At 33.9% G+C, this 14,879-nt stretch overlaps 1 protein-coding gene across 6 annotated transcripts in view; it reads left to right on the top strand.

Annotated features, from left to right (window-relative positions):
• LOC143255074 (uncharacterized) overlaps positions 1–14,879 on the top strand; it is a 47,374-nt gene that overhangs the window by 13,038 nt on the left and 19,457 nt on the right. For 2 of the 6 annotated variants that reach the window (XM_076510136.1, XM_076510135.1), the window contains exon 2: positions 10,561–10,683. The exons of 2 other annotated variants lie outside the window; for them this stretch is intronic. The gene's annotated coding sequence lies outside the window, so the exon portion shown is untranslated. The remainder of the gene's footprint in view (positions 1–10,560; positions 10,684–14,879) is intronic. 2 more of the 6 variants (XM_076510138.1, XM_076510137.1) reach the window with 1 other exon arrangement.

The following is a 14,879-nucleotide window of genomic DNA, read 5'->3' as shown; positions in this document are numbered from 1 at the left end:
GGGACGGCTAGCGCAGATAACCCTCGTGTAGCTTTGCTCGAAATTCAAAAAACAAACAAACAGTCATTCAAATAAAAATTCTATTTTTTAAAACCAAAATATGATTAGATTGCCATCAGGTACAATCAGTGATGAATAATATGGTGATCACAGGCATTGATGATAACTAGGTAGCGGTGTTTTTATGTAGCCGTAAAGGCACATTCACACTTACTGTTTTTACAGGAAAATCAAATAGTTTTAAATGTAATATATATCTATCCTGTTCAGACATATAAAGGTTTTTCTTCTAATCCAGTCTTTTAACGTTTATTATATTATCTGTGGCAAAAGAAATATTTAATGGAATAAATTACACATTTCAATTTACATATGTTATTACTTTGCAATTATAAGTCATCAACCTTTGCTTGTTGTCAGTGAAGCACAATGAGGCCCGGCGTGGCAATGTGGGTTAAGGTGTTCGACTTGTAATACGAGAGTCGCAGGTTCGAATCCTCTTCGTACCAAACATGCTCGCCTTTTTAGCCGTAGGGGCGTTATTATGTGACGGTCAATCCCACTATCCGTTAGTAAAAAGTAGCCAAAGAGTTGGCGGTGGGTTGTGATGACTAGCTGCTTTCCCTCTAGTCTTACACCTCGGTGTGGATTCCTGTACGTGGTGAAGGGACCTTCCCAGGGTAGGTTCTGTTCTTTCAATTTACCTTCTCTGGGATCTAAACATCCCTCCATGTGTTTGTTGTGCATGGTGACTTGTGAAGGGCAGGAGAGGATCCTGGTGGTTGAGGGGTCCAACCCTAATACACAAATTTGGCCTTGAATTCCTGTAGACGGGCGGCCTTGGGGTAGTCCCCCTTGGGTCATTTGGCTGGTCCAGTTGGGCTAGGGTCAACCAAGTACCAGTGTTGGATGTTCTCAACAGGTGTTGTGGACACTGTATATGATGCTGGTGTTTGGGTATAGTGCTCACGAAACCCTGGCGTTGCTGAAGTGTCCTTGTTTGACATTGTAGTGCGTCCCCTCGTTGGGCTCCATGGTGGGGAGGGTCAGTGGGCACCGAAATTTCCTTTTTTTATGGATCCTCCAAATAAAAACTCAAATAAAATAGCGAAAAAACAGTTCATAGGTAAACGACCACGTCTTGAAGAGTCTGAGCAGCAATCTTCACCATCTGTAACACCTGTTGTACCTCATTTTCTGATACTACATTCTCTTTCAGACAAGGGCAAATGTCTCCTTTTTTAATTCAGAAGGGACTAGAGGAACAAATGAAAAGTATTTTTACCCCGTGGTTTAAAAAGTTGATGAATCAACTTCACCACACATTTCTGTCCCTTATATACATTCTAACAAGTCCCAAGATCCTCTTCCTTTTGTTCTGGATACAGGCATTTCCCCAAGGCGCAAAACGATCATTCGTTCACGTTTCCATTCACTGGAATCATCTTCCAACAGTAAAGACCTGCCCAATCGACCCAGGGCAGGATCCATGGAAATCTATAGACATCCTTCGATAAAGACAGTAAAGAAAAAAAACTCTAAATTCACCTACATGTAAATAAAAATGGCCACCTTGAAAGCTTTTGCAGGGTATCTAGCACTTTTGGTTCTTCCTCCACCTTCTTAGCCATCAAGACTCAGGCAGAGCAAACACCTCTATCCTTTCACGTTGACTGTCTCTGTGACTATAATCGTCCCTTAATACTAGTGGAACTCAAACAGACTCTTCATCAGTCTGGCAGTACATCAGTTGGAACTGATGATGTACACTATGAAATGCTGCGCCGTCTATCTCCTGCTTCTCTTGCTATTCTTCTTATTGTTTTTAACCGGATATGGCAAGAGAATGTTTTTCCTGATGCCTGGTGCCAGGCTATTGTCTTACATTTCTCTAAGCTTGGGAAGGATACCCAGATTCCTTTAAACTGTCGTCCAATTGCTTTGACGAGCTGTCTCGATAAAACCTTAGAAATGATGGTTAATGCTTGTGTTGTTTGGTTCCTCAAATCAAACAACCTACTTTTGCCCACCCAGTGTGAGTTCCGACGACATCGCTCCACCATGGACAAAGTGATTCGGATTGAAATGTCAACCAGAGAAGCCTTTCTCAAACGACAACATCTTGTATCAATATTCTTTGACATTGAGAAGGCTTATGATACAACGTGGAGGTATAGCATTTTGCGAGACCTCCATATATATGGGTTACAAGGCCATTTGCCCATTTTTATTAAAACTTTTCTATAGACAGTAGATTCCACGTTCGTGTGGATTCGACACTTTCCAGTCTCATGTCAGTCGTCGAACATGAGGTATATTGAGCGGCAGTTCTAGATTGTCCTCAATCATTTACCGAAGTGGACCACAGCAAATGTGTTAGCTTCTCTCTCTCTGAAACCGTTTGCATGCACTTTTGCCGCCAACGGTGTATTCACCATGATCCTGAACTTCGTATCAGTGAAGTTGCGCTGCCTGTGGTCCCTGAGACAAAGTTCTTGGAGCTTATCTTTGATGGTAAGCTGACCTTTATGCCACACATCAAGCAGCTACGTATCAAATGTACAAGAGTACTGAACATCCTCCGTGTTCCCTTTTCCACCACTTAGGGAGCGAACCAATGTTCTTTGCTTAAGATATAACGTGTTCTTATTCGATCGAAATTCGAGTATGGATCATTAGTCTGTGGTTCTGCCAGGACCTCGGTTTCAAAGATTCTGGACCCCATTCATCATCAAAGACTTCGGCTCTGCACTGGAACTTTCTGCACTTCCCCAGTTCAGAGCTTATACATAGTCTCATAAACCTCCTCTGCATCTCCGCCGTTTGCAACTGTCTTTACTATATGCTTCGAAACTTCGTTCCTTACCAAAGCATCCCACCTATGGTTGTGTTTTCCTTCTTCGATGGGCCATGCTTCTTCAGAACAGACGATCTGCCATTGCTCCTTTTGGTCTTCGTATCCAGGCACAGTTGGATGAATTGGGTCAGTCCTTGGATAACATTGCTGCATCTACTGGTCAGCTCATCGCACCATGGCTTTTTACAGTCCCAAAAATGACCTATCTTTAAGTCATCTGAGAAAAGCAGACATAGCGAATTGGAAATACTGTCTGTTATTTGCTGAACATCTTCCGAACCATCCTTCTATTTCTATTTATACATATGGTTCGAAATCAAGTGACTGTGTGGGCTCTGCCATGGTTTGTTGTGTTTCGGTGGTTGTGCACAGAATCCCCTCTGCAGCTTCTGTGTTTAATACTGAACTGTACGTCATTTCTCTTGCCCCGGATCACATAGAAGTTAAGCAATACTCAAACTGCACTATCTATACTAACTCGCTTAGTTCTCTACTGGCCCTGAAATCGCTTCATGTCAGTTCACACCCTGTTCTCGCCGATATTCAAAACCAACTGGCCCATTTCTCTTTAACATCTATTTCTATCCGGTTTTTCTGGATACCTGGCCACGTTGGTATTTTCGGGAAAAAACTTGCAAACACTGTAACTAAATCTATATGCTCTGGTACTATCACTGCTGTGCCTGTTCCATACATGGACTATGGTCCTGTATTCAAGGCTCAGCTCCGTGCCAGTTGACAGTCGACTTTGAGTGAACAATCTGAAAACAAGCTTTTCGACATAAATCTCTCTTGGACTTTGGCTGTTTTGTTTCTGTAAGAATCTGAAAGTGGAAGGTATTCCAACTAGACTACTCATTGGTCACAGTTCTTAACTCATCGTTTTCTTTTATCTGGAACTGATGCACTATTGTGTAGTCCGTGTGATACTCAGGTCACAGTAATCCTCATTTTACTTTCTTGACGTCGTTATAACTCTCTACGACGGCGCCATTTTCACCATATTCTGACCCAAGACTTGACCATAACTTTAGACAGTGTTTTGGTGATGGTGACACTGTCCACCTTGGTAATGTTTTTAATTTTTAAAGGCCATTTTTAATTTTTAATGCCATTTAAGTTTTTTAGTTTGTACATTAGACCTTTTTACTGAGACTCCCTTTTAAGAATCACAGTGCATTTAGTTCGATTTGAAATTAGAAAATGGTCATAATGTCAAATAACTCAAAACCAGGACTGGCGACTAATGCTGCTGTTCGAACTACCTGTTAGTCATCCTGGTGAGTTATTATTAAAATTTTGCTACAAGTCTTTTGAAATTTTTATTACTTTACTCTTTGAAAATGGCCATAACGTCAAATAACTCGTAACCAGAACTGGAAAGGCCAACTTTATGGTACTGACAGTGGTTTTTGTATTTACTCGTTAGTCTTCTTAGAGAGTTATGATAATTACAATTATGCTATACAAAGTTCTTTACAAATTGTATTACTGTAGTTTTTGTCTTAACGTTTTGTACCAGATGTAAACATTGGTTTTATGCTATTTATGTTTTTTTAAACTTTGTTTTGTTTTATCTTAATTTTCTTTTATGAATTTTACTAAGTTTACTTTAATTTTAACTTTTTACCGGATGTTTTGCGCAGATAGCCCAGCTGCTTTGTTCCATAAAACACCAAATCAACCAACCAATCTAGTCTTACACTGCTAAAGTAGGGACGGCTAATGCAGATAGCCCTCGTGTAGCTTTGCGCGAAATTAAAAAACAAACAAACATACAATAAATACAGGTGTAACTTAATAAAAATAACAAGACACAAATAGCCATACCACATACAAAGTGACAGCAGGTATTTACCACGTTTTTAGAATGATGCACAGCTGTTCGATGAAAGGACCGTCAAAATCAAAGAGAGATCGTAGGTCACTTACATTACCGCTATCCACAAAGAGTGCCGTGACAGTTAGGCGCCATTCACCACTAAAACAGTTGCTGCACGGCCAAAATAAACAGAGCAAATTCTTCACCTTGTCAGAAATGTGGATAATGGCCAAAAGCAGCGTTTTGTTGCAACATAGATGCAAGAATGTTCTAGTATCATCAGAACTTATCATAATTACAAGAGTGACAATAACTGAGTAACTAGATGGAAACCACTCCTCACCGAATATCCTTAAAAGTTATCTTGGAAGCAATTGATCACCCAATATCATCAGATGTTGTATTTATTATATGGGTTACAATAACAAAGTAACTAGATGGAAGCCACTCCTTACTCAGTATCATCAGAGGTTATCTTTATTATATGGGATACAATAGCGGTGTAGCTACATGAAAGACACTCCTCACCCAATGTCATCAGATGTTATCTCGGAAGCCACACCTTACCTGATATCATTAGGAGCTATCTTCATTACATGGGTTACAGTAAGAAAGTAACTAGATGTAAGACACTCCTCGACACTTCACAAAGATATATTCATTCTTTGGGGTTAAGGGAAGAGTTAATTGGACCGATATAACTTTTCATTTTAGCCAATACTGGATGTCTACTGTTGAGAACATCAGAGTTATGTAACATCACACACTCTTCCCTTTTGTAGAAACAGTAATTTTTTTTAATGTGCAGAATATTACAATTATCAAACAATAAACAAACTTTTTCCTCCTAGCTACCATTTTCAGGCTAAAAACAATAACAGGAGTTTCTGTTTTACATGTGGGCAAAAAAAATATTATTCCTGTATATATCACAATGACATCTTGGTACATTCAAGACAAAAATAATACTAAAGTCAATAACCGTGTTACCAGACAAGGTTTCGTTTCAATTTCGCGCAGAGATACACGATGGCTATCTGCGTAGGCCGTCCGTAATTTACCAGTGTGAAGGCAGCTAGTTACCGCTACCCAACGCAAACTCGTGGGCTAATCGTTTACCAAAGAATAGTGGGATTGACCGTTACCTTATAACACCCTCACGGTTCAAAGGGCGAACCTGTTTGGTGTGACGGAGATTAGAAACTGCGACCCTCGGATTACGAATCGAGTGCCTTAACAACCTGGCCATGCCGGACCACCAAACAAGGAAGGTTTTAACACAATATTGAAACCCTACATTAGTCAATAACCAGGTTACAAAACGAGGAATGTCTTATACGACATTAATATACCACTATATTTAATAACCAGGATACCAGAAAAGGAATACTTAATAAAATATTAATAAACTACTTTAGTTAATAACCAAATTACGAAAGAAGGAACATTTAATACAGTAATAATATAATACTTTAGTTAATGGCCAGGCTACTATATAAGGAACGCTTAATACAATATTAATATCCTAGCTCAGTTGATAACCATGTTACCAGATAAGGAATATTTAATACAATATTAATATCCTAGCTCAGTTGATAACCATGTTACCAGATAAGGAATATTTAATACAATAATAATATCCTTCATTAGTTACTAACAAGGTTACCAGATAAGGAACGTTTAATACAATATTAATATTACACTCTAGTTAATAACTAGGTTAGTAAACAAGGAATGTATAATACACTATTAATATCATAATTTAGTTAATAACCAGGATGCCAGAAGAGGAATGTTTAATACAATGTTAATACACTACTTTAGTTAATAACCAGGTTACAAGATAAGGAATGCTTAACATAATATTAATATTATACTTTAGTTAATAATCAGGCTACTAAACAAAGAATGTTTAATACAATAGTAATATCCTACTGTAGTTAATAACCAGGTTACCAAACAAGGAATGTTTAATACAATATTAATATTCAAATTTAGTAAATAACTAGGTTATCAAATAAGGAATGTTTAATACAGTATTAATATCTTACTTTACTTAATAACCAGGTTACCAGATAAGGAAAGTTGAAAACAATATCCATATCCCACATTAGTTAATATCTAGGTTACAAAAGAAGAAATGTTTAATACAATAATAAAATCCTATTTTAGCTAATAATCAGGCTACAAAACAAAATACGTTTAATACAATATTAATATCCTAATCAAGTTTGTAACAAGGTTACGAGATAAGAAATATTTAATAAATCTTAATATTCTATTTTAGTTAATAACCAAGTTACCAGATAAGAAATGTTTAATACAACATTAATATCATACTTTAGTTAAAAATGAAGTTATTAAATAAGTTATATTTTTATACAATATTAATATCCTACATTAATTAATAACCATGCTACCAAATAAGGAATGCTTAATACAATATTAATAACCTACTTTAGTTAATGACCAGCTTACTAGATAGGGTATGATTAATACAGTATTAATATTCTACTTTAGTTACTGATTAGATTAGAAAACAAGGAATGTTTTAATACATTATTGATATCCTACATTAGTTAATAACCATGTTACCAGATAATGAATGCATAATACAATATCAGTAACCTGTTTTAGTTAATGAACAGGTAAAAAGATAACGAATGTTTAAATATAATATTGATATCGTTCTTTAGTGAATAACCAGGTCACTAAAAACCGAATGTTTTAATACAATATTAATATCCTATTTCACTTAATAAACAGTTTATCAGATAACGAGTGCTTAATACAATATTAATATCCTAATTTACTTAGTAACCAGGTTACCAGATTAGAACGTTTAATACAATATTTATATCTTATTTTAGTTAATGATCAGGTTACTAAACAAGGAATGGTTTAATACAGTATTAATATCCTACTTTAGATAGTAACCAGGTTACCAGAAAAGGAATATTTAATACATTTTTTTATATTATACTTTAGTTAGTAATCAGGTTAGCAGATGATGAATGTTTAATACAGTATTAATATCATATTTCATTTAATCGCCAGGTTACTAAACGAGGAAAGTTTTGATACAATATTAATATACTACTTTAGTTAATAACCGGGTTACCTGATAAGTAATGCTTAATACAATATTAATAACCTACTTTAGTTAATCGCCAGGTTACTAAATAAGGAATTTTTAACACAAAATTAATATCTTACTTTAGTCAGTAAACAAGTTATGTGATAAGGAATGTTTAGTACGTTATTAATTTATCTACTTTAATTAATAACTAGATTACTGAACAAGAAATGTTTTAAAACAATATTAATATCGTACTTTAGCTAATGACCAGGTTACTAAACAAGGAATGTATTAATTAAATATTAATATCCTACTTTAATAAATTACCAGGTCACAGGATAAGGAATGCTTAATAAAATATTAATAATCTACTTTATTTAACAACCATGTTTAGCATCCTGGTCATTAACTAAAGTAGGAACGTAGGTGATAACCATGCTACCAGATAAGGAATGTTTTAATACAATATTAATATCAGATTTTAATCAGTAAGCAGGTTACAAGAAAAGGGATGTTTAATACAATATTAACATCCTAATTTAGATAGTAACCACCTTACCAGATAAAGAATGTTTAAAACAATATTAACATGTTATTTTAGTTAGTAACCAGTTTACAAGATAAAGAATGTTTAATATAGTATTAATATCGTATGTTAGTTAATGACCAGATTACTAAATAAAATTTGTTTTACACAATATTTATATCCTACTTTAGCCAATAAACAAGTTAACTGATAAGAAATGTTTAATACGATATTAATTTATCCCCTTTAATTAATTACTAGGTTACAAAACAAGGAATGTTTGAGAACAATATTAATATCATACTTCAGTTAATAATCATGTTATCAGATAAGGAATATTTTAAACAATATTAATATCCTACTAGAGTTAATAACTATGTTACCAAACAACCAATGTTTAACACAATATTAATATCCAACGTTAGTTAATAACTAGTTAATATCATACTTTAGCTGATAACAAGGATAGGAGATAAGGAATGTTTAATACAATATTAATATTGTACTTTAGTTAATAACCACGTTACTAAACAATGTGTATTTAACATAGTATTAATATCCTACTTCACTTAATAACGACTTTATTAGTTAACGAGTGCTTTATACAGTATTAATATCCTAATTTAGTTAGTAACCAGGTTACCAGACAAAGATTCTTTAATACAATATTAATATCCTACCCTACTTAATGACCAAGTTACTATAGAAGGAATGTTTTTATACAATACTAATATTCTTATTTACTTAATAACCGGGTTACCACATGAGAAATCTTTAATTCAATAATAAGATCCCATATTATTTAATAATCAGGTTACTAGATAAGGAATGTTTAATACAATATTAATAACTACTTTAGGAACTAACAAGGTTACCACAGAAGGATATTTTAATATGATATTAATATCCTACTTTAGTTAATAATCAGGTTATTAAACAATGAATGTTTAATACAATATGATATGCAACTTTAATTGATAACCTGGTTACTGAACAAGGAATGATTAATACAATATTAATATCCTACTTCTGGTAATAACCAGGTTACCAGATAAGGAATGTTTAATACAATATTAATATCATACTTCATTTAATAACCAGGTTATTAAACAAGGAATTTTTAATAAGATATTAATTTATCTACTTTAATTAATAACAAGGTTACTAAACAAGGAATATTTTAAAACAATATCAATATTGTTTTTACTTACCTTATATATCAATATCTTACCTTTAGTAATAACCAGGTTAATAAACAGGGAACTTTCTAACACAATATTATTATCCCACTAGCTATATTTCATTGTTTTTTTTTCTTTAGTTATTGTATGATTCTGTTTTTAGAAATTGTAGACCCTTTCATTCTTTGTGGTCTAAGAAAACAATGTACACTTTAGTTGTGTTTTTTATGGTATTTACATTGTCCTTTCCATAATGTTTATAGCATCTGGTAGTACAACCTTCAGGGATCTAAATCGATTTTTGAAAGTTCTAAACTTTCCCTACATTTCTTTATTATAAAGTATTCCAGTCTATAGGATAAATCGGAAATTGGTAATTCACAAATGCCATAAAAAGTTACTTATGGCATTTAACTAACTGCCATACTTAGTTGCTATCTTCAAAATTTGAAACTTGTTAGCAGAAGCATTCATTTGATTAACGTAGGTATACTAATGAGTTTCAAGTCAGTTTACTCTGCCGATAGTTTTCATGCTTTTAGAAATAAGGCTCGCTTCAGTTTCTATCAATTGCGAAGTAAAGAAATATCGGCGAAAGGTATTTTACAATAAGTCTTTGTAAATTAAAGCTTTTCTTATGTCTATGTTAGCTATATAACAACAGAAATCCTTATTTTTGCGATTTAGTATTGCTTCGTGAACAAAGGAGACATCTACAGTTCTTATATCACATATACACTAAACATGCCTAGAGTGCAATCATTCAGAAATTAAATATTCCTAGACTCTACACCTTCCCACGTTTTGTACCGTTTTAACACCAGCAAGACGACACCCATTTTATGTTACAGACATCTAAATGTTTTGTATAAAAGTGTCAACGTATTCCCTAGTTTCAAAGAAAGATCTTATCATAGGTAAAATGGACTCCTGTATCCTTGTATTATACAGGGTTTTCGGAAAGTCACTGTGTAGTTTTGTCTGTTAATAAACATATAAGTGCACAATGACTTTTCGAACACCCTGTATATGTAAAAAACTGCAGTTTTTTACATATACAATTTTCATTACAAGTGGGTTTTTCTCTTCATCTAGAATTGTATCCTTGTATAGCTTCCAGCGGCAGGCTGTTTTTTCCACTACGTTTGGTGTGTGACTGATAGTTGGACCTGTTTCATCACTGCTATTCCAGATAGCATCTTCTCCGAAATACCAAAAGTTAGTCCTTTATAAGAATTATTAACATGGATTTTCTGGAAGAAATTCCTTTTCTTAGAGATGGCATCTGTACTTAACGCCACCTTTAAATAAATCCAAATAAGAGAATCAGGGGGTTTAAGCTGTGTTATCACATGACATCGGACAAAATGATCGGATTTGTAAGTTCTTACAAACACATTGTATGTTGGCACAATTTAGAGGTAACACGTTCTTAGTTATAAGACTCTTCGGACTCACAACACTAAAAACTGGGTTTCGATATCCGTGGTGGGCAGAGCACAGATAGCCCTTGGTGCAGCTTTGTGCTTAATTGAAAAACAATAACATCTTAGCTATAAGTTACAACGACATCTTAGTTATAAGCTACATTTCTGGTATTGAATATAAAAGAACAACAAATCACTGGTTCAGCACTAGATTTCTTGAAGGTTTTGTTTAAATTCTGCAATTAGCCAATATATTCATAACTGTCATACAAACTAAGTTTTGATGTACGTTAACTTCTAATACTGGTTGGGGATCCGAGGGTCTGTGATTTGAAATCTGTTTCAAACCTTTGGGCCGTGAATACGTTATAAGATTACCATTTAATTCCACTCCCCTTTTTATTAGAGTAGTTCTACAGTTACCGTTGGTTGCTCAACAAGTTTCCTTTCCTCTAGTCCACCACTTCAAATAGTACTTATTTAGAGTTGCGCGAACACTTGAAAAAAAAAAAAATCTAAACTCATAGAGCTGTAGAGAGTAAGACGAAAACTGGATCACCAGACGAAGGAGACAGTGAGTTGTTTGGAGAGAATGACGTGTGATGTTTCCATAGCAACAAAACGAAAAGCTCTAACTACAGTGGCACGGATAAAACCCTCATACGAGTTCCATCAAATTGAAATTCTGCGAGTCAGACAAACCCGAACTTTGGTTATAAAAAATATATGAAAAGCGTTTTCTTAACATATCGTATGACTTCTGCTTCTATTAAAAATTAACGTTTTCTTATCTTTTCCTTCTCAGGTAGTGTGTTACTTTGTGTTAATACTTTCTCAGATAGTGTATTACTTTGTCTTAATACCCTCTCAGGTAGTGTGTTACTTTGTCTTAATACCTTCTCAGGTAAGTGTTACTTTGTGTTAATACTTTCTCAGATAGTGTGTTACTTTGTGTTAATACTTTCTCAGATAATGTGTTACTTTGTCTTAATACCTTCTCAGGTAATGTGTTACTTTGTGTTAATACTTTCTCAGATAGCGTGTTACTTTGTATTCTTGTAGATTTTAGAATTCAGACATTTCGTCATGGTCAGTGTTCTTCAAATACTTGGGAATCATGTGCTCATAAAGCTTTCAGAAAAATCGAACAGAAAAAGTAAAAATAAAAAGACAAAGAAATCGATAAAACGATCCTTTTTCTCTCTTTTTTTTTAATTCAAACACCAAACTTACGACACCAATTTTTAACTAAGGTATTGACGATACTTTTACTAGAAAGAAAAAGACAAAGTACAAACTAGAGCTGCTAACAAATATAATTAATCTTAGCTTCTTCGCGAAAAACGTAAGTTATCAGCAAATATTTCCTCTTCCGTTATTTGAAAAGAACATGATTAACAAATTATGTCATAGCCAGAAATAAAACAACAGCTTAAGATTACCACGACTCAGTTACTTGGGTTGATAGCCACACTGTCTGTCACTCACTCTAGTTGACATCTACTTACTCTCCAGTCAGTAACTTACTCTGGTTGACAATAACTTAATTTTCAGTATGTCACTTATCCTGGTTGACATCTACTTACTGTTCAATCTGTTACTTACTCTGGTTGACAACTACACTGTCATTTACTCTGGTTGATAACTACACTGTCATTTACTCTGGTTGACATCTACTTACTGTTCAATCTGTTACTTACTCTGGTTGACAACTACACTGTCATTTACTCTGGTTGATAACTACACTGTCATTTACTCTGGTTGACATCTACTTACTGTTCAGTCTGTTACTTATTCTGGTTGACAACTTCTTGCTGTTCATTCTGTCACTTACTCTGGTTGACAACCACTTACTGTTCAGTCTGTCACTTACTATGGTTAACATCTATTTACTGTCCATTCTGTCACTTACTCTGGTTGACAACTGCTCACTGCCCATTTTGTAACTTACTCTGGTTGACAACTGCTTACTGTCCATTGTGTCACTTACTCTTGTTGATAACAACCTACTGTTCAGTTTCTTACTTACTCTGGTTGACAACTACTTACTGTTCAGTTTTTCTTAGGTCATCTACAGCTGTCTTAAGAAAAAAAAATACTTCAAATGAGCTTCTCGTCATCACGAACTGTCCATTGTGTCACTTACTCTTTTTGACAACTACTTACTGTTCAGTCTGTCTGTTACTCTGGTTGACGATCATATCTTTTTATTTCCAAATTCAGAGAAAATAGCTTTTTTTCTGATATAAATATTTGAATGTTTCGGCTCGATATGTATAATAGTACGTAAGACACGCATGTTCGACAAGTTATGGTCTATGTAAATGAATTCTATCGAAGCGAGGTTGTGTAACGATTCCTTCTCTTCCATTATGTCCCCTGCGTATTTTCCAGCTTCTGTAATTAATTAATTGATTTCAAACAGTGTCCCTAATTGATATAATGACATAAGTGAATTAAGTTCGATTTAAATTTAGTTCTTGTTAAAGAAGTTACTTACAGTAAAAGAACCTACAATGTTATGAGTGATAGATTATCTTGCTGGACGGTAATCCTTCTAACTAACAATAAAGAACCTATAATATTCTCAGTGACAGGTTATCTTGTTGGACGGTAACCCTTCTAACTAACAATAAAGAACCTATAATGTTCTCAGTGATAGATTATCTTGTTGGACGGCAATCCTTCTAACTAACAATACACAATCCATAACGTTCTGAGTGACAAAGTATCTTGTTCGACAATAATCCTTCAAACTAAGAATAAACAACATATAATATTCTAAGTGAAAGATTATCTTATTCGTAGATAATCCTTCTAACTAAAAATAAACATTCTATAATGTTCTAAGTGATAGATTATCTTGTTGGACTGTAATTCTTCTAACTAAGAGTTATCAACAACTAAAGTTGAGTTTTTTAACAGTTGTATCATAACACTTTTTAACACTTGTTGTTTTATTCAGACTTCGGATTCTTGGACTTACTCTCTTAAGAATGGATAAGTTTGAATGTGTTTGTTGTTTTACTATTAAGGTTTAGGTGTTTCGTATTTTATATCTGAGATTAATATTTCTTGACCGTTTAAAGACAAATCAAAGTTTAACAGATAAAATACTTCAAATTCGGATTTTTAAAGTTTTTATTCCATATATTTCGACTACTTTTGAACACAAATGTCATTTTTCTTTACTCACTACAATTAAAGTATACTGGTTATAAACACTATGACTTTATTCTTTACTCACTAAGACAAACATATGTTTCTACTAGTTTCGAACACTACGTCTTTTTTCCATACTCACTACAACAAACATATTTTTCTACTAGTTTCGAACACTACGTCTTTATTCTTTACTCACAACAAAAATATATATTTCTACTAGTTTCGAACATCACGTCTTTATCCTGTGCTCATTACAACAAGCATATGTTTCTACTACTTTTGAACACTATGTTATTATTCTTTACTCACTATAAAAAACGTATGTTTATAATAGATTTTAACACTACATATTTATTCTTTACTCACTACAACAAACATATATCTCTACAAGTTTGAACACTATATATTTATTTTTACTCAATACAACAAACATATTTCTACTAGTTTTGATCACCATGTCTTTATTCTATACTCATTACAGAAAATATATATTTCTACTAGTGTTTAACACTATGCCTTTATTCGTTACTCACCACAACAAACACATATTTGTACTAGTTTTCATCATTATGTTATTAATTTTTACCCACTACAAGAAACAAACATTTCAAAAAATTTTAATACTATGTTTTTATTCCTTACTCATTGGCCCGGCATGGGCAGGTGGGTTAAGGAGTTCGACAATTAATTAGAATGTCGTGGTTCGAATTCTCGTCTCATTAAACATCCTCGCACATTCAATCCCACTATTCGTCGGAAAAACAGTAGCCCTAGAGTTGGCGGTTGGTGGTGATGACTATCTGCCGTCCCTCTAATCTTACA

Source organism: Tachypleus tridentatus, chromosome 7 (assembly GCF_004210375.1).
Source record: "Tachypleus tridentatus isolate NWPU-2018 chromosome 7, ASM421037v1, whole genome shotgun sequence".
In the NCBI taxonomy this organism is placed as follows: domain Eukaryota; kingdom Metazoa; phylum Arthropoda; class Merostomata; order Xiphosura; family Limulidae; genus Tachypleus; species Tachypleus tridentatus.
Note: the sequence above shows the minus strand (reverse complement) of the source record. Positions and strands in the feature narration are given on the sequence as shown.